The 22,665-nt window shown below is 42.6% G+C and overlaps 1 long non-coding RNA gene across 2 annotated transcripts; it reads left to right on the plus strand.

Moving 5' to 3' along the window:
- The first annotated feature begins 575 nt into the window (after positions 1-575).
- LOC120442040 lies at positions 576-21,999 on the plus strand. 2 transcript variants are annotated; one of them, XR_005614483.1, is made up of 3 exons: positions 576-603; positions 20,584-21,180; positions 21,506-21,999. It is a non-coding gene; the product is annotated as an uncharacterized LOC120442040 (long non-coding RNA). The 2 variants fall into 2 exon arrangements; XR_005614482.1 differs by lacking the exon at positions 576-603 and adding an exon at positions 4,850-5,024.
- Positions 22,000-22,665: the final 666 nt, after the last annotated feature.

Consider the following 22,665-nt stretch of genomic DNA (forward strand, 5'->3'; position numbering starts at 1 on the left):
AAATTCCTATTTAGAGATTCATTTCAGTTCAGTGATGGTGGATTATAACCTCCTTTCAAATCATTCAAAAAAGAGAAGAGGAAACTGTAGAACATGTTATATTACACTGTGAGAAGGTAACTGATGCAAAACCTCAGTAACATACAAATGAAACTGGATCTCATTGATTTACTGCAAAAGGACACAAGAAGGGAAAGTTATCAGGCCTTATTCCAGTTTTTAAAAGAGAATAAATTGTTGCTGGTCAACGTTCCAGTTCACACTCCACACCAGTTGGTGGCGGTAATGCATCATTTTGCTGTTTGACAACCACAAATACAATTTCTAAGAAGAAGAAGAAGAAGCAGAAGAAGAGGGCGGAACAAAGGTAGGACGCTCCAAGAGAGGAGGTGTTTCCACACAGAGCTGCTTTTTCATTCAGACAATAAAGTAGTACCAACGTTTGGATCGATATCTGCATCGATCTGCCCACCCTTGTCTCCTGGATCGTAGCTGAGATCAGCGTGAACCACGTGGGTCTCTGCTCCCTGATCTGTTTCCTGTGTTTGGAAAGAGTTCCAGCTTCATCACGGAGTTTCTCTCGGTTTGTGGGCTCATCTAAAGGTAAGCACCGAGCTAACCTTACTGTGAGTTCAGTTCATGTTGAGTTTAGCTCCTGAATGAGGTCTTCTGCTGCTGTCCTCGGTGTCTGTTCACAGTTTATTGTGAACACGTTGAGAGAAGAGTGAGAGAGTGTTTGGAGAAAAACACCAACTAATCATTAGCTCAACATGCTGGGAGAAGTTGAGCGTTTGCTGGCAGAAAGTTGGAGCAGAAAAGTCTTGTCATTGTCCCTGCAGCTGTTTTTCTGCCTGCACCAAACCTCTACAGCCTGATTTCTATTTGAAGTGATAACAGGAAATGGATGAGAGCGATCTGCTGCAGTATCAGGGTCACAATAAACTTTATTGTCCAGCTGCTGTGGATGAACACATGAGAGGAAGTGAACTCCTACAAAGTCTCATTTTAATGAGTCTGGCTGCTGTAAAGTGATGCACAGGAAGATGTTAACAAAAACTAATGAAACAGAGATGAAAGTAAACAGTGTTCATATTTGAAAGCACTGAGAATAGAAATATATTGTGGTGGTTAATGTGCAGGAGAGTGTGAAGAGTGTAATAAGTCAAAGGAGTTTGCAAAGAAAAAAGCGTCTGGACTTCTTTGAGTTGCTTGAAGACGTTTCACCTCTCATCCGAGAAGCTTCTTCAGTTCTAAGGTCACATGGCCGAGAGTCCCAGATTTAAACCCAGTGGGAGTATCCCCCCAAGGAGGGACAAAAGGACCCCCTGGTGATCCTCTAATCACATGCGCCAAGGTGTGAAAGCGGGTGTGGGACCTAATCAGCCAGGGTTTCGGGTGAGCCCATTGTGAAACCTGGCCCCACCTTGTCATGTGAATTCCTGAGGTCAGATGGCCCAGGATGTGAGTGGGCGTTAAGGCGTCTGGGGAGGGAACTCAAAACTGGATTATAGATGGCAGACAGTTGGTGTCGTAAACCACCGCCTCTGTTCAAAGATGGTCGCTCACAGTGGACATAGATGGCCTCTTTCACTCCTCTTTCAAACCATCTGTCCTCTCTGTCCAATATGTGAACATTGGCATCCTCGAAAGAGTGGCCTTATATGTCAGCATCGCGTATAGATTATATTTTTATGTCCAAGTGTATCAGTCAATAGTAGGGGTGTGTATTGGCAAGAATCTGGCGATACAATATGTATCATAATACAGGGCAGACGATACGATACATTGCGATACTAAAAGCCAGCCGATATTTGTGTTTAGTAGGACTGAATTTAATTAAAAAAAAACTCACAGTAAACAGTCCAAACTGTTAAATGCTTGACATGAAACATCTGAGACAAAAACACTCTCTCTAAGTTCAAAATGAATGGAGAAATTAACATCTGCCTTATTAGAAGTCATGTCAAATAAACAAACAAAAACTACTTTACTGAAATATCAAGTATTTTTTTTAACATGAAAAAAGTAAACATGTAACACTGAGGTCTTTCTAAGTACTATGATTGTAAAATACTTATCCAAAAACTGCTCTATGGAGCATCAAAACAAAGCACTTTTTATGTGACCTTAACATAAACAAATATAAATCAAAAATGAAATTGCTTGAAGAATCCATCCAAGTAAACATTAACAAACAATGTAAAGTGCTATTAAAATAAAGTACAGCTCTGCAGTGTCCATCAATGGAACACTTTTAGTACAACCTGAAAAAAGGAATTTACTCATCTAAATAAAAGTGCTTATGAGACTCAACCAAAATGTCAAACATTCTCATATCAGAGATTTTACATGTTTAGTGTTTTCTCAGTGGTTATTGTTCAATTTCCAGATTTTTGTGCAGGAATACAAGCTGATCGACATGGTCAGCTCTCAGGACACTTCTCTGTGCATTTACTATGTCTCCTGCAGAGGAGAACACTCTCTCTGCAGAGACACTTGTTCCAGGAATGCATAGGAAACTCCTTGCTACTTTGGATAGGTGAGGGTATTCCTGTTCATGGTCCTTCCACCAACTGAGAGGATTTCCTGTGAGAGGCAAAGGGGTCTCATCGCTATACCTCTTGATCTCAGCTGCAGCAACATCATGTTCTGATTTTGGTGCAGTATTGTCACTAGTAGAGGCAAACGTAGCTCTCGAGCAAGTCCACCAATGCACATGAGGTCCTCTGTCTCTTTAGGGGTGGCCGAGGGATGGAGTCAAAGCTGTCTTTGATATGTGGGTGATGAGCCTCCTCTGTGGCATTCTCTTCCTCCACCTGTTTGTCAGTCTCCTTATTCTCTTGCTGCTGAAAAATGTCAGAAAGTCAAAATTCAAATCCAAGATTCACCCTGTTTTTCACTAACATTTAATGACAAATGTCATCAATATATTTTTTTTTTTTTTTTACTTTATTCACTTGCTTATAACTTCAGTTGAATTTTTCCAAATAAATTCATTTATTTACTTACATTTTTTTCCTTCTTTATCACAGTCACCACAGTGTCCAACAGTCTGGAATAGGTCTCACTGGTCTCTGCTTCAGACAGGAAGGGCAGGTCCTTAAACCGAGGATCAACTGTTGATGCCATCCATAGTGTCTCCTCTCATTTACATATCTCTTTCCCAGATCTTCTGCTATGGCAGTCTTAATGTCCCTTACTGTCGGTGTATCATCAACACTTTCTTGTGCACCCATCACAAGCTTGGCATGAAGAGGAGCAATGATGGACAGGGTTGGCATGCTCTCCTCTGACATCACCAGGGTGGCGTCCTTCATAGGCTTGAGTGCCCTGACAACTTCTTCTGCACATGTGATGTCAGACTCACTTAATGTGAAAATTTCTTTTTCACTCTTCCTAACTTCTGCAGAAAGCAGAGCTGCACAGATGGCTGGTTGCTGTTCTAAAAATCGTTCTATCATATCATAGGAGCTGTTCCATCTTGTAATTATGTCCGTGATCAATCTGTGAGCTGGTAGCTGAAGGAGGCACTGTTTCTGCTTCAACTGGTTGCTGGCTGTGGTGCTGCGCCTGAAAAAGGCTGTTACACGTCGGATCCTCCCGAGAAGTCGCACCACGGATTGTATTTTCAGTGCTTTCTGTGAGGCGAGATTCAGACTGTGTGCAAAACATTGTATGTGCGTCATGCCTGCAAGTCTAGCTGCGAGAGCCATGTTTGGTGCATTATCGGTAACAACAACAAGGTCCTTTGTGTTCAATCCCCATTCAGCCACAGCGTCAGTTAGTAACGCTGCAATGTGCTCACCTGTGTGACTGTCATGCATGGCTCGGGTTTGTAGTACATGAGACTGAAGGTTCCACTGGTCCGTTATGTGATGTGCTGTAACAGTTACGTACGATTCAGTGGCTCTCGAAGTCCAAGCGTCGCATGTCAAAGCAACTGTCTCAGCCGAGCTGAGGGAGTCCAGTACTGTCGCTTTGACTTCTTGGTACAACTTTGGCAGAGCGATGTCCGTGATGTGCTGTCGGGAAGGAACGGTGTAACGGGGCTCCAGCGTTTTAATCATATTACGAAATCCTTTATTCTCCACAACACTCAGAGGGCGCATGTCTTTGCAAATAAAAACAAGTACTGACTGCGTTATTTTTGTTGCACGAGTTGAAGTTGCTGGTAGTTTCGAAAAGTTAACTTCTTCAATTGTCCGTTGAGCAGGGTCACCTCGTTTCGTTTTAAAATTAGCATTTGATGCTACGTCGCTATGGTGTCTAGACGCGTGTGTTCGTAAATTTGTTGTGTTACCGGAATATTTGACTCTGGCGGTGCAGATTTTACAGACTGCATAGCTCTTGTCATAGTCTTTACCGCCTTCTTTTGTCCTAAATCCAAAATAAGTCCACACATCAGCTTTGAAAGCTGCGGGGGCCGGCTGTATCCTCTCCTCTTCAGTCATCAGTTAGCTAGCACAATTGGCCACACATCCACTGTTCTACTTCGTTGGTTTTGGCAAACTAGATGCTTCTACAGTTATCGCGAGACCTTGTTTTTACATCAAAGTAAAGGCGGTAAAAACTGCAAACTAGTGGCCGGAGTTTGAATTGCAACATACAAAAGTAAAAACAGTAAATGCATGTAGTTTTTCATTTAAAAAAAAATCGATAACACTGATTTTGAATATCGATTCAGTATCATTGCACGAAATATCGCGATATTTCGTTGTATCGATATTTTCTTACATCCCTAGTCAATAGGGCTTTGGAGTTGACGTCACTGGAGGTGGGCCACGCCCCCTTTCCGCCATGACAGTAGGCTAGACACAGGATACAGCTTCAGCTATGGTTCGTACGTGTAAAAAAAGAAAAATAAAGTACGTTCTAAATGAAGCTTCAGACGTCACTAATCACGTGACTCTGGCCAAACGAATCAAGCCTCGACACAGTGCTTCTGAAGTAGCGTGTTGATCTTTTTGACACACGCACCGGAGCGTCAGCTTCAAGCGGACCATCACTACCTCTCACATCTAAAGGTAAGTGTCAAGGTAACTTTGAACTGAGTTCAGTCAATCTCGAGTTTTTCGAAGTTTTCTGAATGAAGTTTTCTGTTGCTCTCTGTGAGAGATGACCGTTAAAGGCGAGGCTCTCCAGAGTGTAGCAAAACAGGAAACAGCAGCTGGGTGTGTGTAAGTGTGCAAACGAATAGTTTAGAAGTGCAAGTGAGCCACGAGTATAGAAAGGTCAAGTTTAGTGAGTTGTTTTTCTCACCACTGAACACGCGCTCAACACTCTACACATACTTGTATCACACGTGCGCTCTCAAGCATCAGTATTGTACAATTCTGGGCGTCACATGATTTGAGGGTGTTACCATATAACGGAAATCTCCATTGTTCTGTAGCAGTGGTTCTCAACCGTTTCACAATGAGTTTCACCCTTACGAGCGACATCATAGCGCAGTAGTATTTGCCTATTTAACACCACATACACATACTTGCCAACATTCAAAAGGGCTCTCTCTGTCTTTCTATCTATCTATCTATCTATCTATCTATTGTTAGGGTTCAAAAATATTGAGAGAGGGATCTAAAAATAACACAGATCCAGCCTGGTGTACTTAGACGGCATTTTAATAAACACATGTGTGAGTTCAACAACCCAATCAGTATTGAACTGTCTTTACCATATTCAGACAACGGTTTTATAGGGTTAAGATAGTACAGCCCCCTTTTCTGTTGCTAGGCAGATTTAATACAGCATACGTCAACTCAAAACCACAAATGTTCTGTCAACAACCTTTAACATAGTTTTAAAAGGAACATTGTCTTCGGGTCGGTGCTTCCCCTCAGCTCGTCTTCGCTGTCGCTCGCCCCCTTATCTTCCCTCATCAGGTGCACTTCCTGTAACAGACTACCACGTACGCCTCGACTTTGCAGTTAGACTCATTTAGGTAAGAGTTTATATCTGTGTGTGTGTGTACACGTGCGGGGGCGCGTGCGTGCTGTGTACTACGTACGTGTCATGACCTCTCCTGCACCCCAGCTTCACCTCACACCTCTGTCATAGCCAGACATAAGGCCTGAGCTTTTACCCAGCTACACTCTGAGTGACTCCTAGACTAAAGGTCACACTCGAACTTACTTAAAATGAACCTAAATGAAACTTAAAACTTACTTACAAGGATATAAATGATAAATGATACAAACTTAAATCTTAGCTCTAAAGGATATAAGGATATAACTCCAGGCATCTGTCATGTAAGCAGGTGTATTGCAATTCCTTTCAGAGCTCCTGTTCTTCTCACCTTGTATTGGCTGATCATTAACGCCCGCCAAGAGTTTCTGACCTTCACTTGACCAGGAGCCACAGCTCTTTAATAAGCTCAAATGCAATCATGTATAAAAGATTAAAATCATTTTCATAACACAGGTTTTCCTTCTCAGATCTGCCAATATGTTTGCTCCTCCTAATATAGTCTAAAAGCAACCCCAAGCAACACAATTTGAACTTTCCCCTATCAGTGATCCCTCTAACTAAGTGTGTGTGTTAATCAACGATACATGCATAATAACACCCTGCTCTTAACTTGCAGTTAAACTCTGGTTTCAGTTTCACTTCTGCAAAAGCATGCCTTGCAGACGCGTTTCCTGTCTCATTTTGGCACAGAGTGTATTTTCCTGTCTCTGCCCTCTACACAGAAACACTGAGATCATAGAAGCATTAAAAACATTTACAATTATAGATTCAACTCAACCGTTTAAAGTGGTTCTTCTTGGACCTGTAATAAAGACTATAACCATATATTTGAACATCTGAATGCATCTAAATGCAACATCACTATTAATACTGAAATGTTAATGATGATTATAAAAATAGCAGCAAATAATAGCAGGAAAATATTTCTCCTCCCAACTCTATCTATACACACACACACACACACACATACACACACACACACACACACACACACACACACACACACACACACACACACACACACACACACACACACACACACACACACACACACACACACACACACACACACACACACACACACACACACACACACACACACACACACACACACACACACACAAGGTATGTTATATGTTAATGAACCTATGCATATTCATGTAACCACAATAAAAGAGCAGTGTTACGGGAGAGCGGAGAGAGCAACTGAGGTCAAGCGAAGGAACGGCGCCTGTCCAGTTCTCTCCCGTGCACGTGAAACATAAAGAATGTTGCCTACTTCGTGTCTTGCTTGCTGTGTAATAACATTGCCTTCAACGTTCCAGCGGATAGGTTCAAGCTACAAACCTATCACAGTCGATGTACTGAGACCATGAAAGGTGGTGATTTATGGTAACGCCGAGTAGTTTAATCTGAGTGACGTGTTCTAACACTGGCTATGGAAAGACTCAGTTGTGGGCTGTTGACTAATCTGCTTCTAATTAACATACGGTAGATTTGGATTTAGATACATTTAAAATCATGTTGTTTTTACTTATCCAATCAAACACATTCAGCAAATTTTGTTGTGACATGCTGGTCAATTCAGAGTTGTCACTGGCTGAATAAAACATGGTGGAATCATTGGCATACCCAAGATTAAGCCAAGACATATTGCAGATCGTTTGTGAAAACTGAATAGAGAAGTGAGACAGCTGCCTTGGGGTAGACCACAGTTCATGTCGCAGTCCTCGGAGAAATAAACATTATAATAAACCTTTTGCCGTCTTCCAGACAAATAACTTTTCATCCAGCACAGAGCAGCTGGTGAAAATCAATAACATTTTAGTTTATCAATCAAAAGATCAAAATGTATCAAATCAAATGCAGCACTAAAGTCCAAGAATACCACTTTCCCATCATCTAGATGTTTATACCATATATTATCTGTCCCATCGGTAGTTGGTCCCATCCAACTACCGACCAATTACCTGCCTCAGTACTGCATGGAAGCTCCTGTCAGGCATCATATCGGCTAAGATGAACAGGCACATGGGTCAATACATGAGCGGGGCACAGAAAGGGATTGGCAAGAATACCAGAGGCGCAAAACAGCAGCTACTGGTAGACAGAACAGTCAGCCGAGACTGCAAGACCAGACTGACCAACCTGTGCACTGCCTGGATTGATTACAAGAAGGCCTATGACTCAATGCCCCACAGCTGGATACTGGAATGCCTAGAATTGTACAAGATCAACAGGACCCTAAGAGCCTTCATCAGGAACTCAATGGGGATGTGGCGTACAACACTAGAGGCCAACTCCAAGCCCATAGCACAAGTCACCATCAAGTGCGGGATTTACCAAGGAGATGCTCTGTCCCCACTGCTGTTCTGCATAGGCCTGAACCCCCTCAGTGAGATCATTAACAAGACTGGCTACGGATACCGACTACGGAACGGAGCAGTTGTCAGCCACCTCCTGTACATGGATGACATCAAGCTGTATGCCAAGAGTGAACGAGACATCGATTCACTGATCCACACTACCAGGCTATACAGCAATGACATTGGAATGTCGTTCGGACTGGAGAAATGTGTAGTCGGATGGTAACAAAGAGAGGGAAGGTAGTCAGAACTGAGGGGATTGAACTACCAGAAGGCAACATTGCAGACATAGAGGACAGTTACAAGTACCTGGGGATCCCGTGAGGCGAATGGGAACCATGAAGAGGCCGCTAGAAAGGCTGCAACCACCAAATACCTGCAGAGGGTCAGGCAAGTCCTGAGGAGTCAGCTGAACAGTAAGAACAAGATCCGGGCCATCAACACCTACGCCCTGCCCGTGATAAGGTACCCTGCTGGGGTAATAGGCTAGCCAAAGGAGGAGCTAGAAGCCACTGACATCAAGACAAGAAAGCTCCTGACCATGCATGGAGGGTTTCACCCCAAGTCCAGCACCCTGAGGCTGTATGCTAAGCGGAAGGAAGGGGGCCGGAGACTGGTGAGTTTCAGCACCGTTGTCTCATCCTGGACTGTGAACATCCAAGAATACATTGGGAAGATGGCCCCAACTGACCGAGTGCTCAGTGAATACCTCAGGCAGCAGAAACCCAAGAAAGAGGAGGAGACGAGGAACCATCATGGAAGGACAGGCCCTGCACGGTATGTACCACCGGCAGATAGAGGAGGTGGCTGATATCCAGAAATCCTACCAGTGGCTGGACAAAGCTGGACTGAAAGACAGCACGGAGGCACTAATCATGGCAGCACAAGAACAAGCTCTGAGTACAAGATCCATAGAGGCTGGGGTCTATCACACCAGGCAAGACCCCAGGTGCAGGCTGTGTAAAGATGCCCCAGAGACAATCCAGCACATAACAGCAGGGTGCAAGATGCTAGCAGGCAAGGCATACATGGAACGCCATAACCAAGTGGCCGGCATAGTGTACAGGAACATCTGTGCCGAGTATAACCTGGAAGTCCCAAGGTCAAAATGGGAGATGCCCCCAAGGGTGGTGGAGAATGACCGAGCTAAGATCCTGTGGGACTTCCACAGTACCAAACGGAGAGAGCATATAACCCCAGTTTTAGCTTCTTTACACTGGCTTCCTGTCTCCTACAGGATCCAATTTAAAGTTTTACTTTTTGTTTTTAAGTCACTTAATGCCCGAGCCCCCTCCTTACCTGTCTGAGCTCCTCTCTGCCTATGCTCCAGGAAAAACCATGAGGTCTAGCTCAAAATTAATGCTGTCCATCCCACGGACTAATCTCAAATCCCGTGGTGATAGATCCTTCTCTGTGGCAGGTCCCAGACTTTGGAAGTCTCCCCTTAAATATTAGATCTGCACAAACACTTGAGCAATTTAAATCATTACTAAAGACACATTTTTATGCCCTGGCTTTTAACACACTATGATCCAAGCATTTTGGTCTTATTTGAATTAGTTTTAGTTATTGTTTTAATTCTTTCATTGTCCTATTATTGTTTTTTATTGTTATTATTGTATTACATTGTTACTTTTTAATGCCATTTTTATATTGTTAAGCACTTTGTGCAGCATCGGCTGTTTGAAATGTGCTATATGAATAAATTTTGACCTTGACCTTGACCTTGACCTTCCAGATACAGACGGACAAAATGGTGGTGGCTAACCAACCGGATATAGTGGTGGTAGACAAACAGAAGAAGACGGCCGTAGTGATCGATGTAGCGGTTCCGAATGACAGCAATATCAGGAAGAAGGAACACGAGAAGCTGGAGAAATACCAAGGGCTCAGAGAAGAACTCGAGAGGATGTGGAGGGTGAAGGTAACGGTGGTCCCCGTGGTAATCGGAGCACTAGGTGCGGTGACTCCCAAGCTAGGCGAGTGGCTCCAGCAGATCCCGGGAACAACATCGGACATCTCTGTCCAGAAGAGCGCAGTCCTGGGAACAGCTAAGATACTGCGCAGGACCCTCAAGCTCCCAGGCCTCTGGTAGAGGACCCGAGCTTGAAGGATAAACCACCCGCAGGGGCGTGCTGGGTGTTTTTTTTTTATATATACACATATGTATGTGTGTGTGTGTGTGTGTGTGTGTGTGTGTGTGTGTGTGTGTGTGTGTGTGTGTGTGTGTGTGTGTCTGTGTGTGTGAACCCATTAATGACTTCCTAACCCTGCTGGCCTGGAAGTCCAGCAGTTCATCTAAACAAAATGCACTTAGCCTAAAACAGACATAGATACGTTTATCCTACCATAAAACAATAAGACAAGGTACGACCTCTCCCATGCTCCCAGGATGTGGGTTTGAATACCAGAACACCCTGGAATGCACACAAAGCCTGCAGACTATTAAGGATCAAACCTCCTATCACTCTACACCTAATTATAAAACTCTAAGCATATATAAGTAGATATTTCTAAGCATAAATGACAATAAACAATACAAATCTAACATTTCCCCCCTTTTGACAATTATGCTAGAAAAGTACCCAGTTATGATCACCTCATGTCTGACAGTGTCAATGCAAACATTTTTATACTCAGCATATGTAAACGTACACAGTTTGACAAATATATTAGCAGTTATCCAAGTTCTCATTAATCTCATTCAATGGTAACCTGCATACTACAAGCAAACAAATGAATTGTTAATGGTCAAAAGAGAAATTAACATTTTCAAAAACACTCCAGCTTGGTGGTGCTCCTCTGCAAGACATGTAAATCACACGTCTCTCTGCAGAGTGGTTTAAGTTCTGCAGGACGTCATAAATGTGTCTTCCAGTTGTTTCCATCACTGTCCATAGGACCAGAGTCCAAATGTATGTAGAATAGACATTCAAACATACCAGTTGAGTTTATTGTTTGTTAACATGGGTCTCAGCTATTGTGAAAGCTGCAGACCTCTTCAGCACTCTAGTTTTATGGCCTCTGCCAACCCCCATCACCTCACTTCAGGCCTCTGTCCTGTGGGGGATACATATGACTCCTCCATTGTCCATCCTCTACAGGAAAAACCATCTGTGGAAAGGGTGTTGGATCCAGTTATCTTACTGCTGTTATGATCCCAGCAGTCTTCAGAGTGTCATCGTATGCACAATATAGTGACACAGCATTAGGTGATGTTCATAGGAAACTGCTGTCATCACCACCATAGCTTCTGGTTCCTGTGCTTCTCACAGAATCATGATGTCATCCTTGGACTCCCCCTGCGCTGTCGGTGGAGCTTGGCACGCTCCCCTCATCCTTCAGGTGCCCGTCTGTCGTCCACAATCTCCTCTGTTGGCCTCTGGAAAGCCCCCTTGGCACAGCTCTCATTCCAACGCAGCTTCGTGGTCCTTGCTGTGGCTCCGAAATCTGATCTCCCAATGGGCCCCAAACAGCTCACCCTTTGACCTCAACCACTGCCTGGACTGTCAGCTCTGCCTGGAATGGGTTCTTGCTTCTCACTGGGCCTCAGAAGATTTCTCAGGAGATTCCTTTCAGCAATACTCTGACTGCTGCACCTATATTTCCTTGCTAGGAGGAAAAACTCCTATTTGGAAAGCATGTCAATCATCATCAAACCACATTCTTTAGTTCAGTGAACTTCACTTATAGGCCATCAAAGCCTCATCTGAACACAGATGCACCACTTGCATAGGTTTAATACCCGTAAATGAACTGTTAATCACACAAAAATCATAAAAAACATAGTTTAGAAAACATAATTCTGGACCCCTCCTCTTGACGCATGGACACTCCCATGAGTCAACTCATCAAACCCAGATTTCTGTCTGAAAGAAAAAGGTTAGCTAGATCATGTCCCAGGCAACATCAGGGCGTCTCCCCCTCTGGAGCAGCTCTGTAACCCTGCAATAAAAGATGTTAGTGTGTTTTGCACAGTAAGTGTGCTCAACATCTGGCTCTGCCTGGAGCCTGCATACACACCATCATGGCCTGGAAAACAAGATCTGGAAGTGAAATCAAACTCCACACTTATAAACAATTGTATCATAAGAGTAATAAAGCACTCAGCATCAGCAGGACAAGTATCATGTGCAGGTTTTCTCAAATCAGTAAACTACAATTATCGGCATAATTTGCCTCAGACATGGATCATCCCATGTACTCAGTTAACATTAGTGTAATCGGTGACTTCCCTGAAGCAAAGTCACTGCATGTATTTGACACTAGGAGCTCAGTAGTGGCCAGCTAATGAGCCCCATATTAAACTATTCCATAAACACTGCATCTCTTAGTTGCTTTCTCATGTTACTTGTCCGTCTCTGCTGAATCCTCTACATGCACTCTTAGAAAAAACAAACATTAGCAACACACATGGACAATCCTGGAGGTCAGGCACAAATTGACAGGGTCCAGAGGTGCCATAAAAAGACCATAAAGTTAGCCATCCATAGCTGTGGAAAGAAGTGACACTAGTTTCAACACAGGGAATGTCTCACATGTTATTCACATCGTCAAAGTAACCTTCACATTTCCCCAACAACACAGTGTAACAGCATCACCAATTCATAACCTGTAAACAGTTTTCTTCACACACGAACCCAGAAATCCTGTAATAGAAAACATCAACCAGCTATCCTGGTATAAATCACATGAAGAACTGTAATGCTGTAGAAATGTTAGCGCTGCGCAGGTGTACACACACTTTCTCACAGTTACCTCTGTGAACAACACAAGGTAGTGAATAACACCCCTGGTAGATGCACAGACACAGAAAGTGGCATTTAAAAGGCTAAATCGTCACGCAACCTCAAATGTTGTTGTCATCTTTCTGCTCCTGTAAAAAAAACACACATAGATTCATCTGCACCTTTGGCAGGTGGGGGTTAACTTCGCACAGTGATGTCAGTCAGTCTGTCAGCTTCTGTCCGCTTTTACCAGTCAGTCAGTTTTATTTTCTCTCACTCATTCATTCATACATTCATTCATTCTTTCTTTGCTGACAGTGGAAATTATTGTCGCATTTTCATTTCCACTTCTCAGCAAAATGACGTCATTTCAAAAAGAAAAGAAGAACTTTATATGGGATTATCTCGCTTAATCCTTTTTTGGGTAGGGACCTATTTTCTAATTGTCCCATATAAGTGACTTTCTCCGGAGCCCATTGTAATCTTTTGGAGAAACTCACTTGCAACAATTTTCTCGACGACGTGTCGTATAGCGCTTCTGTTCTGATCGTGCAGATCTGCTCAAACAGAGATTATCAATAAAACTTTCAGTGCACTGTGAAAGTATCAAAATAAAAAGGCCTTGTTAAGTCATGACACACGCTCCTCATCTCAGGAGGGTAAATCATACCATTAGCATGGTTTATCAAACCATCATACTAATTGGCAGGCTCAACTTCACAACAAAAGAAAAATCATCAGCTAGATTAACTCCAAACCAACCATTAGCCGCACAACACACAACATAAGCCTCATGTCTCATTAGCTATGAATTTAATCCCCAGGACTGTACTTTTCACTCATTTAGGCCACAAATTTTATTTAGTTTTCCTTTTTCCCCATCATCATAAACATGTGACATGTTGTCATGCATTTCGCAAAAGAAGTTTGTTATGTATTCAGAGTTTGGTATTTGGGTGCAGGATTCACTCACACATCACAACAGGAAACTCAGTGTTTTAGAGTCTCCACTCTAACAAACTCCAACACATCCCATTCACTCGTACTAGAATTCAATCACCTTTCATTAACCTAAGAACCATCAACCAATTTGCATATCAGCTATTAACCCACTAAGTTGACAGGACAACAGAGATGCATGTTCAAAATATTATCACAAAAATAGAATTTTCCCTCATACAGTAAAATATTTTGTGCTGCATCAATCAGGCAGAAAGCATCTCCCAATTTACTATATTACCAACTAAATTTATTTTCTGATCACTGGTTGGTCAAACCAGAATCTTTTTTTTTTTTTTTTTCCCCACAAAAATTAAACTGTTGTCCTGCAACATAGAGAGTTAACTGTCAGCATTGGATAAATTCAGCATTTGATAACAAGTGTCTGTTAAATTTACACTATTTTAACACTGATGAGAGATAGCAAGCTGATTTTCATTGCATGTGTGTTTGTGTTATTAGGCAGGTTTAATCGATGTCTGTGGAGCTGCATCTCCAGCAGGGCATGTTCTTAAAGCTGCCTTTCCTACACACTTCTCTGCTATTATTTGATCATCATTTTCAACTAATGTGCTATGAGTCCACTGATCTTTGCATCACACGAGGTGACTTGTACAAGATGATAAACAGACTCACATGCTCAAGATGCTGCCTAATCTTCATGAGCTCTCTTGTGTTTGTGTTAGTAGGGTTAATGCATATTCTGCTTGTGTGTGTGATTTTGTATATGTTTCTTTTTGCAGTGTTTCAGATTCCTTCACAATTTTCCACTTAAGCAGTCAGTTTTCTTTTCCCCAGGTTTGCTAACCCAAATTTTGATTTCCCACATTAAACAACAGCTTTCCTCTGTGTCCTTACCTACTGCTCTCACTCTGTTGTCCTCTCCCACTTCAACAGTCCAACAGCCGGCAGTTCTTCTTCAGCTTTGTCCTGTGTTCCACTGTTTCTTCTTGCAATTTTCTCCAAAGGTGGCAAATGTCAAACTCCAACAGTCTCCTCAGTTCTCCTCAAACGTCCTTTTCACAAGCACAGTGACTTTGCAGCTTGTTGGAAACACAGTGTCATTCATCCAATCAGTCAGGATGATGGTTTGCTTTTCTTCTCCACTGCTGTTTGTCCACACTGCTGCTGCTTGCTGGGTCTCTTTGCTCAGGACTTTGCTGCTGTCTCTTTATCTGCCATGTTATTGCTCTTTGGAACTGCATTCCTTGTCTTCAGGGAGGAGTGAGAGCTCGCTTGTGAGGATGAGGGACACATGGAGCTGTAAATAAGTTAGCCAGAACCTTGGCCTGAATGTTTCCAATGATGTTAAACTATAACTTTATTCCGACTGCTGCATATGGGAAATGATCCAGGTCTGCTTTTCATCTGAAAGTGACAAAACTAAGACATTTTCATTATTATTATCACTGTGTAACCAACACACAGAACTCTCTCTGTTTTTTGAACTCTCCTTTCTTAAAAGCAGAAAATGAGATTGTAGTTGTTCTTGGCTGATAAACACAAAACCTTTTTCCTATGATTTTTCCATCTACAATGTAGATTTTGTCTCTGTTTTACCCCTTTTTTTTCCCCTTTACATTAGCTGGTGACCTGCAGAATCACCGCTCTCACAATTTGTGACAATTACGTTTACACAGCGCACACACACACTGCGACGTCAGGCACATTCACACTCACTTTTTTCATCTGCATAAATAACCATATGGCTGATGACAGGTGCCATGGTGATCCATAAGTATGATCACAAGTTTATTTAATTATTTTTCAACCCAACAAAACAAATAAACAAAAACATGATGCTGATGCTATGAACACTCTACACACATGAATCAAGATCCAGGAAAACTGCTGCGCATCTGAAAGAACTCACGGAAACGCTGGACACTCCAGTTATCATAATTACCATAGTTTTGTTTCCCTCTCTTTGATGAGTTCTCAGCCAGCTCCCGATCTGATAATGTGTAGCTTGCTCATCAGCTCAGAAGAGACCGCAACACAACCTCACACAGTGGTTGGGTGCTTTGCCCACAGCGGCAAAGACTTACATTTTCAGCTTTTCCATCATGTAGTTTTCAGCTGTTTCACACAGGGTTCAGCATAATAGTTGTTTTCACAGGTGTGCTCTATATCTCAACAATGGCTCATAATAGGATGACAGTTTTCAAACAGGTCAAGTGCCTCTATGCACTTCATTAGTTAAGATATTTACCTATTTTACTTCATCTCATATGTGATTGTACTGAAGATGAGCAACCTTAAGCTTAATGCAGATTACTGTTAACAACTGGTTAAAGTAATGGTCTGGAGCACAGGCCGTTGTTGATCAGGGAAATCATCTAAACATTTTATGTCAGCAAGGGGTGGGGGAAAGCCATTCACCAGAGCATAGCTTAACTGCTGCTGATGTGAGCTGGCCTTCTCCACACGCTCTTCAAGGCTGCTGTTTTCCTAAAAACTTCTAACATTTGAATCTCTTCCATTTATAAGCCTGCGATTAACCGCACGGCTCAGGTCCGCGTGAAACCCGCGCGACCGTGCTCGCGTGAACCCGTGCAGCTAAGGAGCCGTCACTTTTTTTTTTTTTTTTTTTTTAAATACTGTGCGCTCCCAGGAGCGAAGTCCAGCATAAACGTCTGTCACGCTTGGACGCACTCTTGGTTGCTTAGGAACCCATGATAACAACAACAACCGTGTCCCAGACCACGCCTGCTCCGCAGTATTCACACAACAACAACAAAATATCCTCGCTCACAAACAACAAAAATTAGGCCTATTTTCTCAACGCAGTCTCACACAGTGGCTGCGCGCTTTGCCGCACTCAGTGGCAAAGACTTACATATCACGCGCTTTAACGCACACAGTGATGAAGACTTTCAACTCAGTCTCACATAGTGAATGCGTGCTTCGCCGCACACAGTGGCAAAGACTTTTAACGCAACCTCACACAGAGGATGCGTGCTTTCAACGCAACCTCACACAGAGGATGCGTGCTTTGCCGCACACAGTGGCAAAGACTTGAATAGTTGCACACAGTGACTACACGCTTTATCACACACAGTGATAACTCAGCTAAGATTTTTCGCACACTTACTCGGTGTTGCGTAGCGTGTAATATCAGCCTCGGATCCCGCCGATCGTCATTCATCGAAGAGAGAAAACGGACAGCTCATCCACCAGCCCGATGACAAATTCTCACGTTTCGCTGACGTCAGGGTTCTCTCCTCGGTGAATGCCGACTCCAGGGATCCGGCGTCGAAGGACCAATTAATGATAGGTTTGTAGCTTGAACCTATCCGCTGGAACGTTGAAGGCAATGTTATTACACAGCAAGCAAGACACGAAGTAGGCAACATTCTTTATGTTTCACGTGCACGGGAGAGAACTGGACAGGCGCCGCCTTCGCTTGACCTCAGTTGCTCTCTCCGCCTCCCGTAACACTGCTCTTTTATTGTGGTTACATGAATATGCATAGGTTCATTAACATATAACATACCTTGTGTGTGTGTGTGTGTGTGTGTGTGTGTGTGTGTGTGTGTGTGTCTGTGTGTGTGAACCCATTAATGACTTCCTAACCCTGCTGGCCTGGAAGTCCAGCAGTTCATCTAAACAAAATGCACTTAGCCTAAAACAGACATAGATACGTTTATCCTACCATAAAACAATAAGACAAGGTACGACCTCTCCCATGCTCCCAGGATGTGGGTTTGAATACCAGAACACCCTGGAATGCACACAAAGCCTGCAGACTATTAAGGATCAAACCTCCTATCACTCTACACCTAATTATAAAACTCTAAGCATATATAAGTAGATATTTCTAAGCATAAATGACAATAAACAATACAAATCTAACAGACTGTTTTTAAGAAAACAGGACAAGGCATAGCTATGGCTATGAAATGCTCTTTCTGTATCACTTCTTCAATTATGAAAGATGTCATTAATGCACTAGTAATGTCTCATCTGGAGTATTGTTCAATCATTTGGTCAGCAGCTAATAAGACAGATCTTAACAGACTTCAGTTAGTCCAGAATAAGGCGTCCAGATTAGATGTTCATACTATACTAATTAAAAATGGACCGATCCTCGCCTCACAAAATGCCCTACTTCGCGTAACCCAGCTTTGCTTATCAGAGAAGTATGTGTCACTCGATAGAGCGGCTGTTGTCTGCGAGACCTGTCGGCGAACTGGTGGAGCATTTGGAGCCTCACTACATGCTTCCAAACCGCAGCATTTTTAATCTTAATCTCTTCCATACTGAGGCGAAAAGGAAGCGATTTGTCCCGTACTTCAGCTAGAATGGAGGAAAAAAGACTGGAGTTAGTCTGTGTCCTTAAGCTGCAGCTGCCTCTTCTTCTCTCATGTTTTCTAAGTAGCTGACAGCTGGTAACTGTGCAGGGGCGGCTCTAGCAAAGCTTTACCAGGGGGCAGGTAGGGCATTAACAAGAAAAGGGAGGCACAAAAAATACTTTTCTTTGTTATTTCAGTTGTCCATTGCGTGTGTGTGTAGGTGGTTGTGGGTGTGTGTATGTCCAGTCCATGAGTTTAACGTGGGTCAGATGTCAGGAGGCAGAGTTCAGGAGTCTGACAGCTGTGGGGAAGAAGCTGTTCCGGTACCTGGTGGTCTTAGTTCAGAGGCTCCTGTAGCGCCTCCCAGAGGGCAGGAGGGTGAAGAGTCCATGTGATGGGTGACTGGGGTCTTTGATGATTTTCCAGCCCTTTTCAGACACCACTTCCTGTAGATGTCCTTTATGGCAGGAAGTGGTGCTCCGGCGATGCGCTGGGCAGTTTTCACAATCCTCTGCAACGCCTTCCGGTCCGAGGCAGAGCAGTTCCCGTACCAGACTGTTATACAGTTGGTCAGGATGATCTCGATGGTGCAGCGATAGAAGTTCACCAGGATGTCTGAGGATAGGTGGTTCTTCCTCAGAGTCCTCAGGAAGAAGAGGTGCTGGTGAGCCTTCTTGACCAGCTTGGAGCAGTTGGTCGTCCAGATGAGATCCTCGGAGATGTGGACTCCAAGGAACTTGAAGCTGCTCACACACTCCACAGCCGTCCCCTTAATGTAGACGGGTGGATGTGGGTCAGCATTCCTCCTGTAGTCCACGATGAGCTCCTTGGTCTTCTCGGTGTTAAGCAGCAGGTTGTTTGTGTCGCACCACTCAGCCAGACGATCCACCTCCTCCCTGTAGGCGGTCTCATCGTTGTCACTGATGAGGCCAATCACCGTGGTGTCATCTGCAAACTTAATGATGGTGTCAGAACCATCGGCAGGTCTGCAGTCGTGGGTGAAGAGGGAGTAGAGGAAAGGGCTCATTTGGTATAACGGAATAGCTTTAGTGTCTTGTTTTTAAAACTTGAGTATGGACTTATACAAAATGCAGCAAGATATTTATTTAAATAACAGTTTTATTGATTACAAAAAACGCTATATCGGATTCATATCGGTATCGGCAGATATCCATATGATATCGGAATCGGTATTGGACATTAAAAAGTGGCATCGTGCCATCTCTAATACTAATATCGATAAAATGCATTATCAACTTTCTTGGCTTCCTGTACAGGCTCAAATATTCTATGGCTTACTTGTAGTTATAAAGAACGCAATTCTGTTAAACACACCACATTTACTTCTGCTCAGCTGCAGTATCCAGATGAAATACATAATGATATTACACGATTTTCAACAAACTGCAATTTAGTAAATCCTCGAGTTAAAAGTAACATTTTGTAAAACTGTTATATTTAGAGCAACTTTCAAGTGGAATAAATTGCCTTATACAATTAGAGAATTAGCAACTATTCAAAACTTCAGTGAACATTTAAAAGCCGATTTACAGAACTTTTAGTTGTTGTAAATATTGTAAGAGATGATTTGTTTTTGATATTTGTGTAATGTGTCTCAATGTTATTGATAATATTATTATTGTTATTATTGTTTTTTTGATTGTTTATATTTTAATTGTGAAACCTCACTGTGGATGTAAGAGCCAAATTATGTGGATATCTTGAATCCACTTTATTGTATAATATTTTATGTGATTGTATTTGACGGAAGATGAGCAACATCTGTTGTGGAAGCTAATGGGGTTCCTTTTGAATAAATAAATAAACAAACATAGGATTTATTATCACTGAATAATTATGTATAAATCTATAAAAATTATAGAAATATGTATTAGAAACAACAACTCTGTGTGTGTGTGTGTGTGTGTGTGTGTGTGTGTGTGTGTGTGTGTGTGTGTGTGTGTGTGTGTGTGTGTGTGTGTGTGTGTGTAGAATCAGGAGGGATGGGCTTGATTTTGGTGTTTGAACAGTCATGAATTATTTTTAGCACCAGGTTGGATGTAATGTGTTAGAACTACCAGCAGGTGGGGATAAGAGACCTTTAAGGTGTTTGGTGCCACACTCCACCTTCAGGTTTGAAACTAGTGTTAATGGAGGGAGTTTGAAGTTTGAGTTTGTTCCACGACTGCATTTCACTCACTGCCTCTGTTTGTATCTCTGTCACTGCAGGACCAACATGGAGCGAGAAGTCAGCGCTCTCAGGAGGCCGTCAAACCTCACAGAAGAAAGGGAGAGAAAAAACACACCTGTGATGAGTGTGGGAAGGATTTTACTGAGAAGGCTAATCTAAAACGTCATCAGGTCATCCACACTGGAGAGAGACCGTTCAGCTGTGACTTGTGTGGAAAGTCTTTTTCCTGGAAGGGTTCCCTAAAACAACACGAACTCATCCACAGTGGAGTTAAAGCGTATAGCTGTGATCAGTGTGGCAGAGCTTTTACTCAAATTAGCCACTTACAGAATCATCTAGTTACCCACTCTGGAATTAAGGCATACAGCTGTGACATCTGTGGAAAAACTTTCAGCCGGAGAGGGCACCGAAATACACACCTACGCATTCACACCAGACATGTTGTGTACTGCTGTGAACAGTGTGGCAAAGAGTTTATAAGAGACGCACAGTTACAAGAACACATGTTTACCCACACTGAGGGACGACCTTATCAATGTGGCCTGTGTGAGAAGACTTTTAAAGCTCCACGTCATCTGAGAGAACACCAACAGATCCACACCAGAAAGAGACTCTACAAGTGCAGTTACTGTGAGGTATGTATTTATATTGTTATCTTGTCATTTTAGCCTGACTGTTTGGAACAACTCTGCTCATTAAACTGTGTTAGCATGTTAGCAATTCTACTGCATGGAAAAGCAGCTCTGAGTGATTATTCAGATTTTCATGTCAGTTATGATTTTAGTATTACTGTAGTATTATGGTGGTAGTATTGTAGTTATTGCAGCCCAGTAAACTGAGTGTGTTAACTGAAACAGTAAAATGTAATTGGACGTCTGCAGAGATGCTCTTTATTTCAGGCGACGTTCAGGATAAAAATGTTGAAGGACTGACTTACACTGTCTTTGTGTCTTTGTTTAGAAGCAGAGCGACACAGATGGATCCAGTTCTCAATCCTGTCATCACTGTGGTGGTGGGAAAGACTTTCGTTGTGACCTCTGTGGAAAAACTTTCAGTTGGAAAGCGGACCTAAAAAGACATCAACATAGACACACTGGAGACAAACTGAAATACTGCAAAGAATGTGGGAGAAGCTTCACCACATCACGTGACTTAAAAAAACATGAACTGATTCACAGTGGGGTTATAAAGCACCTTTGTGATCAGTGTGGGTCATCCTTCACCACTGCAGGTCAGGTTAAAAAACACAAACGAGTCCACACAGGAGAGAAACCATACAAGTGCAGACACTGTGACAAAAGCTTCTCACACTCAAATGGTCGTAACTATCATGAACGTACACACATGGAAGGAAACTACAGCTGTGACCAGTGTGACAAGAGCTTCAGGAATCTCAGTTCATACTCCAAACACAAACGATCCCACGTTACTAATAAACTGTTTCACTGTTACCAATGTGCCCAAACATTCACCTCATTGTCTGCTCTGTGCAAACATCAGCGTGATCACTCAGGGCTGAAATCACTCCCATCACAGTGAATCTGAAGAGACAGAAAGATCCTCTGGTTTCAGTGTCAGACTCAAAAAGCTTGAGATCAGGCTCCACAGAGTTCAGATAGAATCATTTAAACTTGTGTTGAACTGAACTGGTTGCTGGGCTGAACTTCTACATAATACAGATTTACATGGGATCTTATTTTCTGTTGTTTTACTGAGTCAGTTTTGTCCTTTTTTTTTCTGTCCTGGTTTTGCTCGTCTGTAAATAATTGAAACTCAGTCAAATAGTTCATTGTTCTCCAGCAAAACGTTTTGGAAACTCATGTTTAACCTTTAAAACTCTGACATGTTTTAGCACACAAGGCTTCATCGGGGAGTTCACTCATGATTGGACCATGAGAATAAAGGTTTTTAGTTCTTTCAAAGAGAGTCTTGGAGCTGTTTTTCATTTCTATATGATTCTTCTTGCATCTAAACAAAGATGATTATAATGATGATGAGTCATTTATGAAAAAAGAAGCAAAAAACAATATTGTTGTATGAGGATTTTTATGGCAGATTTTGTGCATCAACATTTTTGTACATGAAAATGTTGAAAAGATGCAAAGGAGGAGGAGGGCACA

The sequence above is a fragment of the Oreochromis aureus genome, linkage group 9 (genome assembly GCF_013358895.1).
Source record: "Oreochromis aureus strain Israel breed Guangdong linkage group 9, ZZ_aureus, whole genome shotgun sequence".
Taxonomy (NCBI): Eukaryota; Metazoa; Chordata; class Actinopteri; order Cichliformes; family Cichlidae; genus Oreochromis; species Oreochromis aureus.